Consider the following 17,611-nt stretch of genomic DNA (forward strand, 5'->3'; position numbering starts at 1 on the left):
TATCTGATATTCATGTTCAGACTGGAGGAAGCAATATATTGACGGAAGCACTCAAGCGGAGTGTGGGACGTTCCGTTACAAGTCTCCCCCCCCCCTTACATACGCGCTTTCTATATTTTTTGTATTCCTCGTGATTTTGCTTTCTTGTTCTTCATCTACGCAAGGCTGATACAGCCATTCTCCGCCACCCAGCTTCTTAGTATACACGTCACCCATCCCAGAAGGCTGCAGGGCTGTAGATGCCGAACTGACGGAAATACTTGTTGATCCTGCCAGAAATACGGTGCCCATGTCAATTCCTGTAAGATGAATGGAAAGCACACATAGGGGTTGATTTGGCTCCCATGGAGAGCTGCAGCAGATTTTGCACTCTCCAGTTTCGGTAAAAAAAAACACCGTGTGTTTCATCTCCCTTCTATAAACTACTAATCCCCCCCGTCCCTCGTAATGGGGATGAACAAAGGCAGACATGTTTGAAATCCAGAAGGACGGATTAAAGAGATGCTGAGACTAAAAACTTTGTGCAGTGAAGGGATGAAAAGCATCAAACAGCTCGGCGGTTCACAAACAGCAAAGCTTCTCTCCTTCCTCGGGTACCCAAAAGTACCTCCACCCATAGGGATGCAGAAAGGACCAACAGGATGAAAGACAACGGCTGGTTTATAAACATGGCGGTTCTTTTTTAATTGCTTTTATGGATACTTGTGCTGTTGATGAATTTTTATATTTATATTCATGTTTATCTGCTGTTCATTTTTACATCTACTATTATAAAAAAGGTAGAGATTGGAATGGGACTTTAAATGAGGCCAGCCAATGATTAATCAGCTGTTTGTGTTGCCTAAATATTAAGGTCATATTGTAGCATTTTCCAAAGCATCATAACTATATCTATAAATTAATAACACATATAATAATACCGTAATCACAAGATTTACATAGTAATATTCATATAAAATATTTCATATAATTTATCATTGGACATAATGGTACAATCAATAAAAATAGTAAATCATACAGAAGGCATATAATATAATTAATACAGCCATATATACATAAAGGTTCAACAAGACAGTCGATTTGATGATTATATAAGAAGGTTATAGAGATAAAGGAAAAGGTCTGGTGTCCCCAGTGACACACTTCCATCCCTGTAATATATAACAAACAACAAAGGATTCGCCCTGGGACTTTAAATGAAGTGGGTACTGTTTCCGCCAGTAAACATAACAGTAGTAAATATAATATATGGTTTATTCAAGTACAATTGTTTACATGGATAAATAACATCAACGGTTGCCAATATAAAATATATAAACAAGGAGTATTGGTACATAGATATAGAAGTAGTACATGGTACACGGGCATCATACTACTGGACTAGTTTCGTGAGATCCAGCTCGCTCTTCAGGGGTGGATGTGTGTAACAATGTACCTAGGATGAACAAAAATATATATGTTTGGCAATATAGCACAGTATTAGTTATAACAGCGCAGGGTAGGAGGGGTTGTAGGCCCCCCCATACTTACCACTGAGCTTGGCCATGGCTCCAGGTGTGCGGCCTCGAGACGGCAGCAGCGTATGCCTCCCCTGGGAGCTGAGGGGGCAGGATCAAATGGGACCCCATTCAGGGCCAAACGGAGAGCAGGCATGGCAAAGGTGTAGTGATGTATCCCTAGGGTCCTCATTGGTCGATAAAAAGTATAGGCTGTGAACATAAGTATGTTTGTCAGGCATCTGAAGTAGTAGAGTAAAATCAATAGATATTGGTATAAAGATATGTATGCATGAATGAAAGGCCTGAGCCAAAAGTTGTAGGGCCATGAAGATGGTTAGAAACCTAGGACAACAGAGGGGTACTACCAGGTGACAAAGTGGACAAAGAAAGGGGGGAAAGAGGTGAACTACAATTGTGTGGGTGGTGATGTATCCCTAGGAACCTCATTAGTCCATAAAGCGTATAAGCTATAAACAAATATGTTTATCAGGCATCTAAAGTAGTAAAGTAAGATCAATGAGTATAGGCATAGAGATATGTATAGCCAAGTAAAGCCTGAATCAAGGATGGTAGGGACGTGGAGATGGTGGAAACCATAGGGTAGCAAGGGGGTACTGGCAGGTGACAAGGTAAGAAAAGAAAAAAAGAAAGATGGACTCGTGTGGAAAAATCATCAGTATCCAAGAAAATAAATAAATAAGAATAAGTGCTCGTAAGATAAACAATGTGTGAGATATGCAAGTGTGCCTAAAGAGGTAAGTATCAAAAAGGTGAATATGGTAAGTACCTGAGTCAGGTGAATATCCCAAGTATAAAAGTAATGAGACACAGCAAGCAATCTCCACAGCTGTGTGTGTCCTCAGTGAAGAGTGAAATGAAATCCAAGTCATGCCTGACCTCCAATTTAACCCCGGAAGGCCCCAACAGACTCCGCCCCCAACACCATGTGTGGATGGCTGACATGTGAGTGCAGGAGGCACCCACTGTCATAGGAAGGCACGCAAATACAAGCATACCCCCATGCCATCTGATGATATAGTGCGTCCAGCTATGCCGACGTCTGCAAAATCGCAGACGCCATGCTTCTGAAGCCTAAACATGGTGCCGATGTGAAGGTGTCCCCATCCGCCAGAAAGCAGATGGGGACAGCAGGAGACATGAAAAGGCCTCCCTTTATACACATCGCAGCTCCCAATGCGAGACAGAAATCGCTAGCGCCAACCGAGGAATCGCATACAGAGCCAGGGTATATAACAATACTGGAATAAAAATTGTGTTGGAGAATGAGTAACCTAATATAGTATCAAAGTATAACAGTTATTTGTACATGTACAATTGTAGTTCACCTCTTTCCCCCCTCTCTTTGTCCACTTTGTCACCTGGTAGTACCCCTCTGTTGTCCTAGGTTTCTAACCATCTTCATGGCCCTACAACTTTTGGCTCAGGCCTTTCATTCATGCATACATATCTTTATACCAATATCTATTGATTTTACTCTACTACTTCAGATGCCTGACAAACATACTTATGTTCACAGCCTATACGTTTTATCGACCAATGAGGACCCTAGGGATACATCACTACACCTTTGCCATGCCTGCTCTCCGTTTGGCCCTGAATGGGGTCCCATTTGATCCTGCCCCCTCAGCTCCCAGGGGAGGCATACGCTGCTGCCGTCTCGAGGCCGCACACCTGGAGCCATGGCCAAGCTCAGTGGTAAGTATGGGGGGGCCTACAACCCCTCCTACCCTGCGCTGTTATAACTAATACTGTGCTATATTGCCAAACATATATATTTTTGTTCATCCTAGGTACATTGTTACACACATCCACCCCTGAAGAGCGAGCTGGATCTCACGAAACTAGTCCAGTAGTATGATGCCCGTGTACCATGTACTACTTCTATATCTATGTACCAATACTCCTTGTTTATATATTTTATATTGGCAACCGTTGATGTTATTTATCCATGTAAACAATTGTACTTGAATAAACCATATATTATATTTACTACTGTTATGTTTACTGGCGGAAACAGTACCCACTTCATTTAACCACTTGCTTACTGGGCACTTAAACCCCCCTCAGTCCCAGACCAATTTTCAGCGCTGATGCACTTTGAATGACAATTGCGCGGTCATACAAAACTGTACCCAAATGAAATTTTTATCATTTTTTTCCCACAAATAGAGATTTCTTTTGGTGGTATTTAGTTACAGCTCGGAGTTTTATTTTTTGCTAAACAAACAAAAAAAGATGCAAAAAAAAAAAAATCATGTTTTAATAGTTTGTTATACAATTTTGCAAACGGGTCATTTTTCTCCTTCATTGAAGTGCGCTGATTAGGCGGCACTGATGGCTGCATTGGTGGGCACTGATGGGCTGCATTGGTGGGCACTGATAGGCTGCATTGGTGGGCACTGATAGGCTGCACTGGTGGGCACTGATAGGCATAGTTAAGGCGGCACTAATAGGCACAGATAAGGCGGCACCGATCGGCACAGATAAGGCGGCACTGATGGGCAAAGATGGGCACAGATAAGATGGCATGGATGGGTGGCACGGATAAGTGGCACGGATGGGTGGCACGGATGGGCACTGATAGGTACCACTGATAGATGGGACTGATGGGCACTGATAGGTGGCACTGATAGGTGGCTCTGATAGGTGGCACTGCTGGGCACTGATGGGCGGCACTGCTGGGCACTAATGGGCGGCACTGCTGGGCACTGATGGGCGGCACTGGGGTGCAGCACCTTTGCGGCAGATTGTGGGCACTGTGGGTGGCACTGCTGGATGGCACTGTGGGTGGCATTGTGGGTGGCACTGTGGGTGGCACTGTGGGTGGCGCTGTGGGCACTATGGGCACTGCTGGGTGGCACTGATGGGGGGCACTTACTTTCATTCAGGATGGCACTGCGGTGGGCAGGTGGGCACTGGCAGGGGGCAGGTGGTCAGCTGTATTGCTGGCCGTGATCGGGACTGATGTCCCGATCACAGCCGCCGGTGATCGGCTTTTTTTTTCTCTCCTCGCGCTGTCAGCGCGAGGAGGAATAATAGCCGATTACCGGCTCCGTTCTGTCACATGATCAGCTGTCATTGGCTGACAGCTGATCACGTGATAAGGGGTCGGGATCGACCCCTTACACGGATCGGTGATCAGGCGAGTCTCATGAACTCCCCGATCACAGAGCGCGCCGCGCGCGCCCCTCAGGGGGCGCGCAGGCCGATCGTAACCGGGACGACGTCAATAGACGTCGTCCCGGAAAAGTAGATCCGCGCTAATGCCGTCATTTGGCAATAGCGCGGATCTCAAGTGGTTAAAGTCCCAGGGCGAATCCTTTGTTGTTTGTTATATAAGAAGGTTAGGGCATCGATTAGATGTTAACTCTACGCGTTTCATCGTTTTATACCAATCTTTAGGAGTCAGGTGCATGTAATTATAGACTGGAAAGAAAAAAAAATTGTTTAAGGTAAATTTGTTGGCTTAACCACTTACAGACCGGACCATTTTGCTGGTCAAAGACGAGACCACTTTTTGCGATTCGGCACTGCGTCGCTTTAACTGATAATTGCGTGCGGTCGCAGCGACGTGGCTCCCAAACAAAATTGACGTCCTTTTTTTCCCACAAATAGAGCTTTCTTTTGGTGGTATTTGATCACCCCTGCGGTTTTTATTTTTTGCGCTATAAACAAAAATAGAGCGACAATTTTGAAAAAAAACGCATTATTTTTTACTTTTTGTTATAATAAATATCCCCCAAAAATATATAAAAAAACATTTTTTTTCCTCAGTTTAGGCCGATACGTATTCTTCTACATATTTTTGCCAAAAAAAGTCGCAATAAGCGATTATTGATTGGTTTGCGCAAAAGTTATAGCGTTTACAAAATAGGGGATAGTTTTATAGCATTTTTATTAATAATTTTTTATTTATTTTTTTACTAGTAATGGCGGCGATCAGCGATTTTTATTGTGACTGCGACATTGTGGGGGACCCATCGGACATTTTTGACACATTTTTGGGACCATTGTCATTTATACAGTAATCACTGCTATATAAATGCCGTGATTCCTGTGTAAATGACACTGGCAGTGAAAGGGTTAACCAGTGGGTGGCAGTGTAGGGGTTAAGTGTTCCTAGGGGGTGTGTTACTAACTGTGGGGGGGTTGGGCTTTCATTTAGTGAACACTGATCTCTGCTCCAATCACATGGAGCAGAGATCAGCATCACTAGTTGCTAGGCAGAATGGAGAAATGCTGTTTACACGGCATTTTCTCCATTCAGCCGTCCCGTGAGACGATCGCGGGTATGCCCGCGGCGATCGAGTCCGCGGGTCCCGCGACCGGACTCACGGGGGTCCCGACCAGCGCGGGAGCGCGCCGCCGGCGGCGTGCTCCCGATGGCAGGGCGGCATTGAAGATTGGAGGTACATGTACGCCAATATGAATGCCCGTGCCATTCTGTCGACGTACATCGGCGTGCGCTGGTCGGGAACCGGTTAAAGAATCCTCTATGTAAGTAGAGGATAAATATAAAGAAATATATGGTTTCCTTAAAGAGGAGGGCCGGTTTTAAAAAAAAATAAAAATTAAAAGTCAGCAGCTGCAAACACTGTAGCTGCTGACTTTTAATAAGCACACTTACCTGTCCAGGGCGCCCGCGATGTTGGCCGCCCCGAGGCTGACCCGTCCCTCGGCTCTCGGGTCCCGGCGCCGCCATTTTGGCTAAGGGAAGCAGGCAGTGGAGCCTTGCGGCTTCACTGCCCGTTTCCTACTGCGCTTGCGTGGGTTGCGCAGCGCTTTGTGAATGGGGCGCGCTGTGTTCTGGGACACACAGTTCTCAGAACACAGCGCGACCCATTACCCAGAAGACGCCGCACGGAGGAGAGAAGACAGAAGATCTCCGCGGAGGAGGAAGAGGCAGATTAGGACGATTTGCCTAGCAACAGGCATTTCTGGTAAGTTAAAAAAAAAAAGAAATTATTTTTTTTTCTGATTTTTTTCGAATTTTTAATGTATTTTTTTTTTTCAGGGTGGCCCTCCACTTTAATACTCACTAAACACCAAAAATTGTCAGAGCTCGTAAGGTGAAATCTAATGGTGGTCTGGATTACATTTGATCTCAACCGGGTTGAGGCAGAGAACCCTCCCCCAAACGGGTGAACCCCCCGGACCAGGGGAAACCAGCCGATGTAGTCACCGGAAACACCACAATGCACCATCGCTCGGGAATGTGCAAAAACATGCCGCCGTGAACATCCAATTCTAATAATAGAAAATATGTGTAGTGGTTAAAGTGGGGTACCCCCTAAAAAAAAAAAAAAAAAAATTCAAAGTCAGCAGCTACAAATACTGCAGCAGCTGCTGACTTTTAATAATCGGACACTTACCTGTCCCAGGGTCCAGCGATGCGGGGGAACGAAACCTCCCCCTCGTTCCCCGCTTCCGCTCGCTGCACCGTCATTCGTAGTGTGGGCACCTAGCTGGGGCTTCACAGACGGCACCCACTGCGCATGCGCGTGATACGCAGCGCCGTCATTCATACTGTGGGCACCCGGCTGGGGCTTCACAGCCGGGCACCCACTGCGCATGCGCATGTGCGAGCGGCGCAGTCACCTGGGAAGCGTGACAGGTCCCAGGTGACTGTGCGGCGCGAGGGGGAAGTGATGTTACCAGCCCAGGCAAGGAAAAAGGCAGACTACGAGGGACCCCCTAGTAACAGGTATTTAGAGGTGAGTAAAAAAAAAATAATTTTCTCCAATTATTTTTTTTTTCATTTTTTTTTAGAATTTTAAGCATTTTTTATTTTTTTTGGTGGCAACACCACTTTAAGTGAGGGAAACATTTTATTGATATGTGTAGGCTAGTGATACAAAATTGTAACAAAAAAAAAAAATATATATAATATTGATGATAAATTTATATGTTATAAAACTATACGTGAGTGAAAATCAAATAATGATGTTTGAGTGAAATCAATTAAGAATTAACAAAAGTGTTAATACGGTGAAAGTGTATATGTGGTGACAAAAAAAGTGTGGATAACCAAAATTTGACAAATATAAATACCTAAGGTATTGTGCTGTGTTATGCAAGTTGGACAATCCCAGCCAGCGATAATGCAGGGACTGAACCGGTGTTCTGGCAGATAGTGTCCGGCCATCATATATGCGCAGTACGGGGGCAGAAGAAGCTTCGGAAAATCTCCGAAGCTGAACGGCGCCTGCGCCGTGAGTGGAGGTGGTAGCCCTACCATCCAAGCGGACATAGGGTTGTAAAAATTAGACGGTTCCTTACGGGCGAGCTTTGCTCGCCACGCTTCGGGCTCGGCCTCGCTGCGCTCGGCTCTTTTTTATTCCTACTCTATGTCCACTTGGATGGTGGGGATAGAACCTGGACTCAGTGCGCAGGCGCCGTTCATCCTCGGCTATTTTCGGAATCTGTGTTGCTGTGTACTGCGCATGCACAGTACACAGCAGACACTATCGGATGGGGGACCATATATGATGCGACACCGGCAAAAAAACGCCATTGAAATACCCTGGATCCGGGGTGTGTTCACGCCAGCGTCATATTATATATTTATTATGTCATTGTTTTACATACTGTATATTATTCCACTTTATGTAATCCTTTCATCCCAATAATTGTTTTTGCTACATGATTCCAATATTTGGATTTTGTTATCACTTTTAACTTGTTGTTTAGATTCAGGAATATGTATTATGATATCTATGCAATCATATATTATGATACAGAATTCTTTCATGTGACTCGTTGGTGTTACAAGGTCTCAGGTGTGAATGGGGAGCAGGTGTGCTAAATTTGGTGTTATCGCTCTCACTCTCTCATACTGGTCACTGGAAGTTCAACATGGCACCTCATCATGGCAAAGAACTCTCTGAGGATCTGAAAAAAAAAAGAATTATTGCTCTATAAAATGTGGTACAAAAATACACCACATATGATGGAATAATTACAATATTAAAGCGGGAGTCCGCAGGAGTTCCTTTTTTTTTTTTTTTTAAAGCCAGCAGCTACAAATACTGCAGCTGCTGACTTTTAAAATAAGGACACTTACCTGTCCAGCGCGCCCGCGATGTCGGCACCCGAAGCCGATCTCTTGATCGTCTCTCGGGTGCTGCCGCCGCCATCTTGGGTATGGGAATCAGGAAGGGGAGCCTTTCGGCTTCATTTCCCGGTTCCCTACTGTGCATGCGCGAGTCGCGCTGCGCAATAAGGATGGGACCCGCTGCCTCTGGGATCTGTGTGTTTCCCAGCAGGCAGCGGGGGACTTTCGGAAAAGGGGCGTAGATGTACGCCCCTTTCCGCAGAGAGCTATCCCGGAAGTGGGTGCAGATACCTCTACTGTACAGGTACCTGCACCCCCCTCCCCCCTGAAAGGTGCCAATTGTGGCGCCGGAGGGGGGGAGGATTCCAATGAGCGGAAGGTCCACTTTAGGGTGGAGCTCCTCTTTAACAAATTGTACATGTGGGAAATTAGAAAATCTACAACCAATTTCTGAAAACATTTTGAACTCTTTCCGGCTGCGGGGAGTCTTGAATTGTGGGCAGATTTGATTGCCATATCAAAACGGCCAGGCGTGAGTGACAAATCGCACAACGCACGTTTTTCGCGGTGCGGTACTGGCGCGATTATCCATGGAAAACCGCATCGCGTGAAGCCCCCAAAAGAAGCCCCTGAACTTTTTTTGTTGCCCAACTAAGCTAAGCGGGATGCGGTTTGCTGCGATTGCAGCCCTGATTTATCGCAGGACAATCGCGGCAGAACCGCACCACTTGTTTATGGCATCTGAAATGTGAATTGTGCGATTTGTCAATCACATCTGGGCATCTTGAAATCGCGAGCAGAATCACGGCAAATCTGCCCACGTTCCAAGACGCCCAGGTGTTCGTAATTCCTATAGACATCAGCATTGTTGGTTCGTGTTTTTTTTTGGGGGGGGGGGGCAATAAACCAACCCCCCCCCCAGTCGAAATTCGAAATTCAGACGAATTTTCATTATTCGGACATTCGGATGCATCCGAATTACCGAATTACAATGCTAACGAATTCAACCGAATTCGGACGAAATTCGAATCAAATTCGAAAAATGACCCGAATTTTGGGCCACGTATCTCGGGGGCCACTTGTAGCTAGAAACACAGTAGAACTAGCACTACAACATCTCCAAATTTGAGGTTTCTAGCTCCAAGTGACCCCAAGTTATGGGGCCCCAAAGTCGGGTCGCAAAATGTCAAGCATTTTTCTGCAGCAGAGAATGACATTTTGCGACTTGACTTTGGGGCCACATATCTCGGGGTCACTTGGTGCTATTTTATTCTATTAAATTATATATTTTTTCTATTCTGTTCTAATCTTTTCCATTTGAATTAGAAATTTTGGAAGACGGTTAGTTACTTATACTTACTTATATATATATCTGTCACATCAACTAAAAAAAAACACACACATCTTATTTAATTTATATTTATGGTATCAATGAAGTTGTCAGCATGCCTGATTGAAGAAGTCGATCGCAAGGCAAGTGCAAATGCTGTATGTCATTGTCCACTTGCCACAAGTTGTGTATTGTATTTGTCCACTTGCCACGTCACCTGCCACAAGTTGTGTATTGTCCACTTGCCATGACACCTGCCACGAGTGCCACGTGACCGGCCACGAGTGCCACGTGACCTGACACGCGTGCCATGTGACCGGCCACGAGTGCCATGTGACCAAGTTCTGGATTGTCCACTTGCCACGTCCCCTGCCACCAAGTGACCCCAGATATGGGCACTATGCCAAGTACTTTTCTGCATGACATTTTGCGACCCGACTTTGGGGCCACGTATCTCTAGCACTAAGTGACCCCAAGATACGTGGCCCCAAAGTCGGGTCACAAAATGTCAAGCACTTTTCTGCAGTAGAGAATTACATTTTGCGACCCAAATTTGGGGCCACATATCTCGGGCCACTTATAGCTAGAAACCCCAAATTAGGTATGCAAACACAATAGAACTAGCACTACAAGGTCTCCAAATCTGGGGTTTCTAGCACCAAGTGACCCCGAGATACATGGCCCTAAATTCGGGTTGCAAAATAATTTCGAATGCGGTTGAAATAATTTCGAATCATGTTGAAATCATTTAGAATGCGGTAGAAATATTTTCGAATTTGGTTGAAATATTTTCGAATGCGACCGATTTTTCGAATTCGGTAGGAAAGGAAACGAAATCCGAAAACGAATTTAATGAATTTAACGAATATAACTAAACGAAATTAATTAATTAACGAATTAAAACGAAACTAAACTAAACAAATTTTTTCCTTTTGCACATGTCTACTAACAGGGTAGGAAATCAATTGTGTAACATGTTTAGCAATACCGGTAAACAGGGGCGGACTGACCATGTGGGCACTCAGGCACTGCCCGAGGGCCCCATGCCACTAAGGGGCCCCATCAGGGTTGCCAGCCTCAATAAAACCAGGGACAGTATGTAAAAATCTGTGTTTTTAAAAAAATCCCAAGATTATAGCTGTCCCGCCTCTCCGGTACCTTTTCAGTGTGTGTATGTGTATTCTGTGTTTGTATATTGTGTGTCTGTGTGTGTATACTGTATGTTTGTGTATACTGTATGTGTGTATATACTGTGTGGCCCCATAATCTATTGCTTGGGGTCCCCATAATCTCCTATTGCCTGGGGTCCCCATAATCTCCTATTGGCCGGAGGCCCCATAATCTCCTATTGCCTGGGGTCCCCATAATCTCCTATTGGCCGGAGGCCCCATAATCTCCTATTGCCTGGGGTCCCCATAATCTCCTATTGCCTGGGGTCCCCATAATCTCCTATTGCCCGGAGGCCCCATAATCTCCTATTGCCCGGGGGCCCCATAATCTCCTATTGCCCAGAGGCCCCATAATCTCCTATTGCCTGGGGTCCCCATAATCTCCTATTGCCCGGAGGCCCCATAATCTCCTATTGCCCGGAGGCCCCATAATCTCCTATTGCCCGGGGGCCCCATAATCTCCTATTGCCTGGGGTCCCCATAATCTCCTATTGCCTGGGGTCCCCATAATCTCCTATTGCCCGGAGGCCCCATAATCTCCTATTGCCCGGGGGCCCCATAATCTCCTATTGCCCGGAGGCCCCATAATCTCCTATTGCCCAGGGTCCCCATAATCTCCTATTGCCTGGGGTCCCCATAATCTCCTATTGCCCGGGGTCCCCATAATCTCCTATTGCCTGGGGTCCCCATAATGTCCTATTGCCCAGAGGCCCCATAATCTCCTATTGGCCGGAGGCCCCATAATCTCCTATTGCCCGGGGGCCCCATAATCTCCTATTGCCCGGGGTCCCCATAATCTCCTATTGCCTGGGGGCCCCATAATCTCCTATTGCCCGGAGGCCCCATAATCTCCTATTGCCTGGGGTCCCCATAATCTCCTATTGCCCGGGGTCCCCATAATCTCCTATTGCCTGGGGTCCCCATAATCTCCTATTGCCTGGGGTCCCCATAATGTCCTATTGCCCAGAGGCCCCATAATCTCCTATTGGCCGGAGGCCCCATAATCTCCTATTGCCCGGGGGCCCCATAATCTCCTATTGCCCGGGGCCCCATAATCTCTTACTGCCCGGGGGCCCCGTGAGTTGTCAGTCCGCCTCTGCCGCTAAAGGGAAGACCCGATAGGTAGTGTATTGGGTCCAGCAGAAGGGTCATGTCCACCAATTTCTGGAGTAATAACATCACCTCATGCCAAAAAGGTTTTTTTTTATCAAAGGGCATGGCCAAAAGTTATGGAGCCCACATCGCCAACACATCGCCAACACATCGCCGAGGGATAGAATTTGTGGGTGGCCTTAGGGGTCTTGTACCAGAGCATGAGAATTTTAATAGAAGTCTCCCTCCATCTTACACATGGAGAGGACTTGAAAGTGGAGGACCAGATCCTATCCCACATCTGGGAGTTTATAGGTCTACCTAGCAGTTGTGCCCATCTACCCGTGTATAGGTGGGCGACTTCAGAAAAGGGGGTAAGACTCATGGAGGATGCGATATGTAGACCACACCAGGTGTAGTTGGTGTGGGCCTAGAGCGCGGAGATATTCAAAGGGGGGGAAGGTCTGTCCAGGGTCAGGGATTGGAAGAAATGCCTAATTTGCAGATAGAAGTAGAACATATGCGTAGGAACGTCAAACTTCTCGCTGGGGCTGGATTAACGTAGGGGGCTTCTGGAGCTGCAGCTCCAGGCCCCTCCCTTAATATAGGCCCAGCCACCTAAAAAGAACAGACTGCTCATGGAGAGCAATGAGGCGGACGGAGGAGAGCTCTCCCTCCGATGGACCCCTGCATTCCGCATGCACCGCCTGGGCAGGGTGGTGGCATTGACAATGGGCGCCGCATGAGCAGTCCTAATGGAAGCCTGGGGCACGCCAATGCAGGGCTCTTACAGAAGTCTGGGGCTTCCATAGTGTTAGCCCTGCGCGGCTGCACTCTTTTAGCTCGGAGCGCACACACGCCGATGCACTGGCCCTTTACGAGGAAACCTGGAAAATCGAATTCCAGGCTTCCCTGGTGTTGCAGAAAAAACGATCAAAAACAGCGCATCAAAGGGACTAGTAGATTGATGTGAAAAAGACTTTAAAATGTCATTTATTAAATGTAAACAATGAACACAGACATCTGATCCCTGCAGGATCTAAAACACATAAAAAACACCAATCATAAAACGGACAGATGTTTGATAATGAAAAGCTCCTCAGATCTCTCAATTATAACTTTGGAAAGGTGAAAACCAAAGACCAATGTGCACAGCTATCGAATGCCTAATGAATGCAATCAATCATCTGAAAGAACCCAGAGCGTTGTATGAAAAGTCAGTGTAAACGAATGGAACAACGTTCCTAGGGACACTCACTTCATAGGTGTTCAATGGGCTGCAGAGCTGATGAGTCCAGTCTGATGACCGAGGGGGAGGTGTTTATTTCAGCTCCATCTGAAGCGTTCGGCTTGGAGGCAGAGGTGTAATGCTGCACGCTGGGTGGTTCCCTGGTGTTGCGCCTGTGCTGGCTGCGGCCTTTCGAACTTAGGCGCTCGCCGGCACCAGCTCTTGGGAACGCAGAAGGGTGCCCAGTAAAAGGTCCATCGAAATCTTCAGCACCAAGCATGCTTCTCATTGAGGGCGTCGAAAGTAGGTGGCCTATGCGTAACTGGGTGTACTAGGTTACTTAACAGCTTGGCGCCCAAGGTACGTCATTTGACGGCCTCGAATTTCCGGGGGTATATCTGAATGATGCCTGGGGCTACAGACATCGTTCAGATATCGGCATTTTTAACCGGCGATTCCCTGCACCATAAGAACGATCATAGCGGCTGTTCCACTGCTTGATCGTTCTTATGGACTCCCCCCCCCCCCCCGCCGGCCTCCAGTGTTTCTACTAGGGTTGCCACCTGTCCAGGATTCACCTGGACAGTTCGGGTTTGGAATCATGCGTCCGGGTTTCAGACTGCCTGAAACCCGGACACATTATTTAGACTGGACTATGGCTTCCCAGCAGGGTTGCTGGCTGCAGTTGTCTAAGCTGAAAGTGTCTGTTACACTCTTTCACACTGCCCAAAGCCAACACTAAACCCCCCCGAAACACACACACAGATGGGAGAGGAGAGAGGGCTCGATCAGCACCTCTTCCCCCCACCCCTACCCCTCTGGGTCTGCCCACACTCCAATCCCCGGTGCTGTGCTTCAGAAAAGGAAAGTTGGGGCCGGAAAAATTTGAATTCAGCAGCCTCAGATACATCTGGATGAGAGGTGCTGACTGCCAAGGGGTGAGTGAGCTCACCATCCATCCCTGTCTGTGACTGAAGTCTCCCCCCTTCTCTCTCCTGCCTCTGAGTGAGTACACTAAGGCAAATCAGGGTTCTCAGAGCACCCCTTACATCAGATTTTCCCTTTAAACCAGAAGCCACAGTGTTCCCCTTCTTACATTAGAGTCCTCTCCGTACATCAGAGTTCTCAGTGTTCCCCCTTACATCAGGGTTCCCAGAGCATCCCTTATGTTAGAGTCCCCAGAGTTCTCCCTTACATCAGAGTCTGCAGAGTCCCCCCTTACAGTGAAAGGGGACTCAGCGAGTTCAGATGTAAAAAGGGGAACTCTGTGGACTCTGATGTAAAGGGGAACTCTGTGGACTCTGATGTAAAGGGAGACTCTTGTTATTAACGTCATATGATTAGAAATGTCATTTAATAGCAAAATATATGTATAGTTTATACTATAAAAATAATAATTGGCGTGCTCCGCTAAAGTGTTCGGGTTTTACTTGAACAAAAGGTGGCAACCCTAGTTTCTACCAACTCACCGCTTCCATCGGTGAGTTGGGCACAGGATCCGCCGGCCCCCCGGATGGTGACCATAGAGATTTCCAGCGGACCAAATGGTCCCCGGAGTCTCTATGATCGTGCGGAGGCCGGGCGCGATGTTATGACGTCACGCCCGGCCTCTGCATTCAAATAACGGCGCCGCCTTGGCTGGGAAGCCAGGATCGTTTTCTTTTTTGTTTTTTTGGGGGATTTTATTCTTCCCAGCCTAGAGGTGAGATATGGGGTCTTATTGACCTCCATATCTCACTGTAAATATGTCCGATCATGCCATATTCCTATTACAAGGGATGTTTACATTCCTTGTAATATTGTAATAGGAATAAAAGTAATCAATTTATTTTTATTTTTTTTTAAACTGTCAAACTAAAAAATAAAAGTAAAATTAACAATAATAAAAAAAAAAATTCCCCATGTGCTCGTACACAGAAGCGAACTCATACGTAAGTCCCGCCCACATATGAAAACGGTGTTCAAACCACACATGTCAGGTATCGCCGCGAACGTTCGAGCGAGAGCGATAATTCTAGCCCTAGACCTCCTCTGTAACCCAAAAGATGTAACCAGTAAAAAAATTGAAAGCGTCGCTTATGGGGATTTTTAAATACCAAAGTTTGGCGCCATCCCACGAGCGCGTGCAATTTTGAAGAGTGACATGTTGGGTATCTATTTACTCGGCGTATCCTCCTCTTTCACATTATGCAAAAAAATTGGGCTAACTTTACTGTTTTTTCTTTTTTTGTTTTTTTTTTAAAGCATGAAACAGTTTTTTTTTTTCTGAAAAAAAACGCATTAGAAAAATTGCTGCGCAAATACCGTGCGAGATAAAAAGTTGCAACGACCGCCATTGTATTCTCTAGGGTCTTTGCTAAATATATATATATATATATATATATATATATATATATATATATATATATAATGTTTGGGGGCTCTATGTAATTTTCTAGCAAAAAAATTATGAATTTTACATGTAGGAGAGAAATGTCAGAATTGGCCTGGATGTGAAGTGGTTAATTGGGACAAGGAGGCCTGTGTCCAAGGTAATATGCGACCTAAGGATAAGCGATCGGGGATAGAAGGGCTGAATATTAAGTTAATGGGGGGGGGGGGCAAAGGCGAGGAAAGTGGTATTGCTTTTTGAGATTTACTGAAAAAAAAATACCACCTGTGGCCACTAGATGGAGCTGAAGGTTAATCTATTAAAGTATAACTAAAAACAAAACTTGGCATTGGATAGAGTGGAGAGGGATTAGACCCCCTGTCAGGTTGTTATCGATGTCTGTATCCCTGTTAAAGAGGAAGTAAACCCTTCCAAACAACTTGGACCTACAGGTAAGCCTAGATTAAGGCTTACCTGTAGGTCCAAACAATATCTCCTAAACCTATATGGTTTAGGAGATATTTGCCCGAAAATGGGCACCGCTGTCTACGGCGCATGCGCCGTAGACAGCGGCGCGCAGGCGCACTAAATGCGGCAAATCCATGAATGGATTTGCCTAATTTGTCGACTCCCGTGCGCATGCGCGGGAGTGACGTCATCGCGGCTTCGCCGAGTGGCAGCGGCGGAGCTGCGAGACGCGACTCCCGTGCGCATGCGCGGGAGTGATGTCATCGCGGCTTCGCCGCTGTGATTCGTCGGAGCTGCGAGACGCCACCAGCAACATGGATGCGGCGGACTACAGGGATCAGCGGGGACTTCGCTGGCTCCTGTGTCAGGTAAGTGACACATAATGAGCTACTATGCGATGCGATGCGATGTGATGCATAGTAGTCCATTATGCTTTACCTTTGCAGGGAAAAAAAGAGGAAGTAAACTCATCAGGGTTTACTTCCTCTTTAAGGATTTCCCCTCCCTACTAGACATGCGCACCGTCAATAAATTAGTTTTGTTTTGTATCGTTTCGTATTAAAATGAATTTGTAATAATAAGCGGTCCTGCAGGTCGGATGAAGGAGGAGGAACCCACATCTCCAGACTCTGCACCAGATGAGATTTCTTATCTTTTATCTCTTGTGAATGTTTTTATTTCATTGTCAAAACTTTTCACCGGGATGCTACACTTAGCTGGCGCTTCCTTCCTTTTTATCCCCTCTCTCTCCCATTAAATCACTCGCTCAGGGGCAGGAGAGAGAAGGGAATGAGGGCACCTCAGTTACAGACAGGGGGTGGATGGTGAGCTCACTCACCCGGGGATGGAAGGCACCTGCACCTTTCATCCACCATGTGTCTGTGCTGTGTGCAGGCAGCCTATGATATGCTATGGGGGTGCAGCCGATGTGTGAACACGGCCTTATGTTATAAGGTGTGTGGGTGAAGATGCGTGGCCCTGAACACAGACAGCGTGCAGGCGGGGCCGCTCACCCATTAGGGGCGCTGGGTGCAGACCATGTAGATTCTCCTGCAGTGCAGCCAGCTGGAGAGGAAAAGAGGGAAGCCGGAAGCGCTTGGGGGGGGGGGGGTGGTTGGGGGGCACACTCTGGGATTGGAGTGGCGGCGGTGACACACGGGGGGGAGCAGAAATCAGAGTGGTGGGGGAGGGGATCATGGGTGCAGACCCTGTAGATTCCCCTTCAGTGCATCCGGCAGGAGAGGAGGGAAGCCGGAAGTTCCAGGAGGAGGGCCCAAAGGGCGGATTGGCAGGGTGGCAGTGTCACAAGGGGGAACAGAAATCAGAGGGGTGGGGGAGGGGGTCAGGGGTGCAGACCCTGTAGATTCCCCTTCAGTGCA

The 17,611-nt window shown here is 46.8% G+C and overlaps 2 long non-coding RNA genes across 2 annotated transcripts; one reads left to right on the forward strand and one right to left on the reverse strand.

Annotated features, from left to right (window-relative positions):
- Positions 1-1,236: 1,236 nt before the first annotated feature.
- LOC143927061 (uncharacterized) lies at positions 1,237-2,379 on the reverse strand. The gene is made up of 3 exons (XR_013262236.1): positions 2,287-2,379; positions 1,531-1,709; positions 1,237-1,435 (listed from the first exon to the last, which is right to left on the reverse strand). It is a non-coding gene; the product is annotated as an uncharacterized LOC143927061 (long non-coding RNA).
- Positions 2,380-2,959: 580 nt separating this feature from the next.
- Positions 2,960-3,509, forward strand: LOC143927062 (uncharacterized). Its single transcript, XR_013262237.1, has 2 exons — positions 2,960-3,215; positions 3,311-3,509. It is a non-coding gene; the product is annotated as an uncharacterized LOC143927062 (long non-coding RNA).
- The last annotated feature ends 14,102 nt before the right edge of the window (positions 3,510-17,611 follow it).

This window comes from Lithobates pipiens, unplaced genomic scaffold, assembly GCF_037356315.1.
Source record: "Lithobates pipiens isolate NorthernLeopardFrog02 unplaced genomic scaffold, aLitPip1_a1.2 Scaffold_23, whole genome shotgun sequence".
Taxonomy (NCBI): domain Eukaryota; kingdom Metazoa; phylum Chordata; class Amphibia; order Anura; family Ranidae; genus Lithobates; species Lithobates pipiens.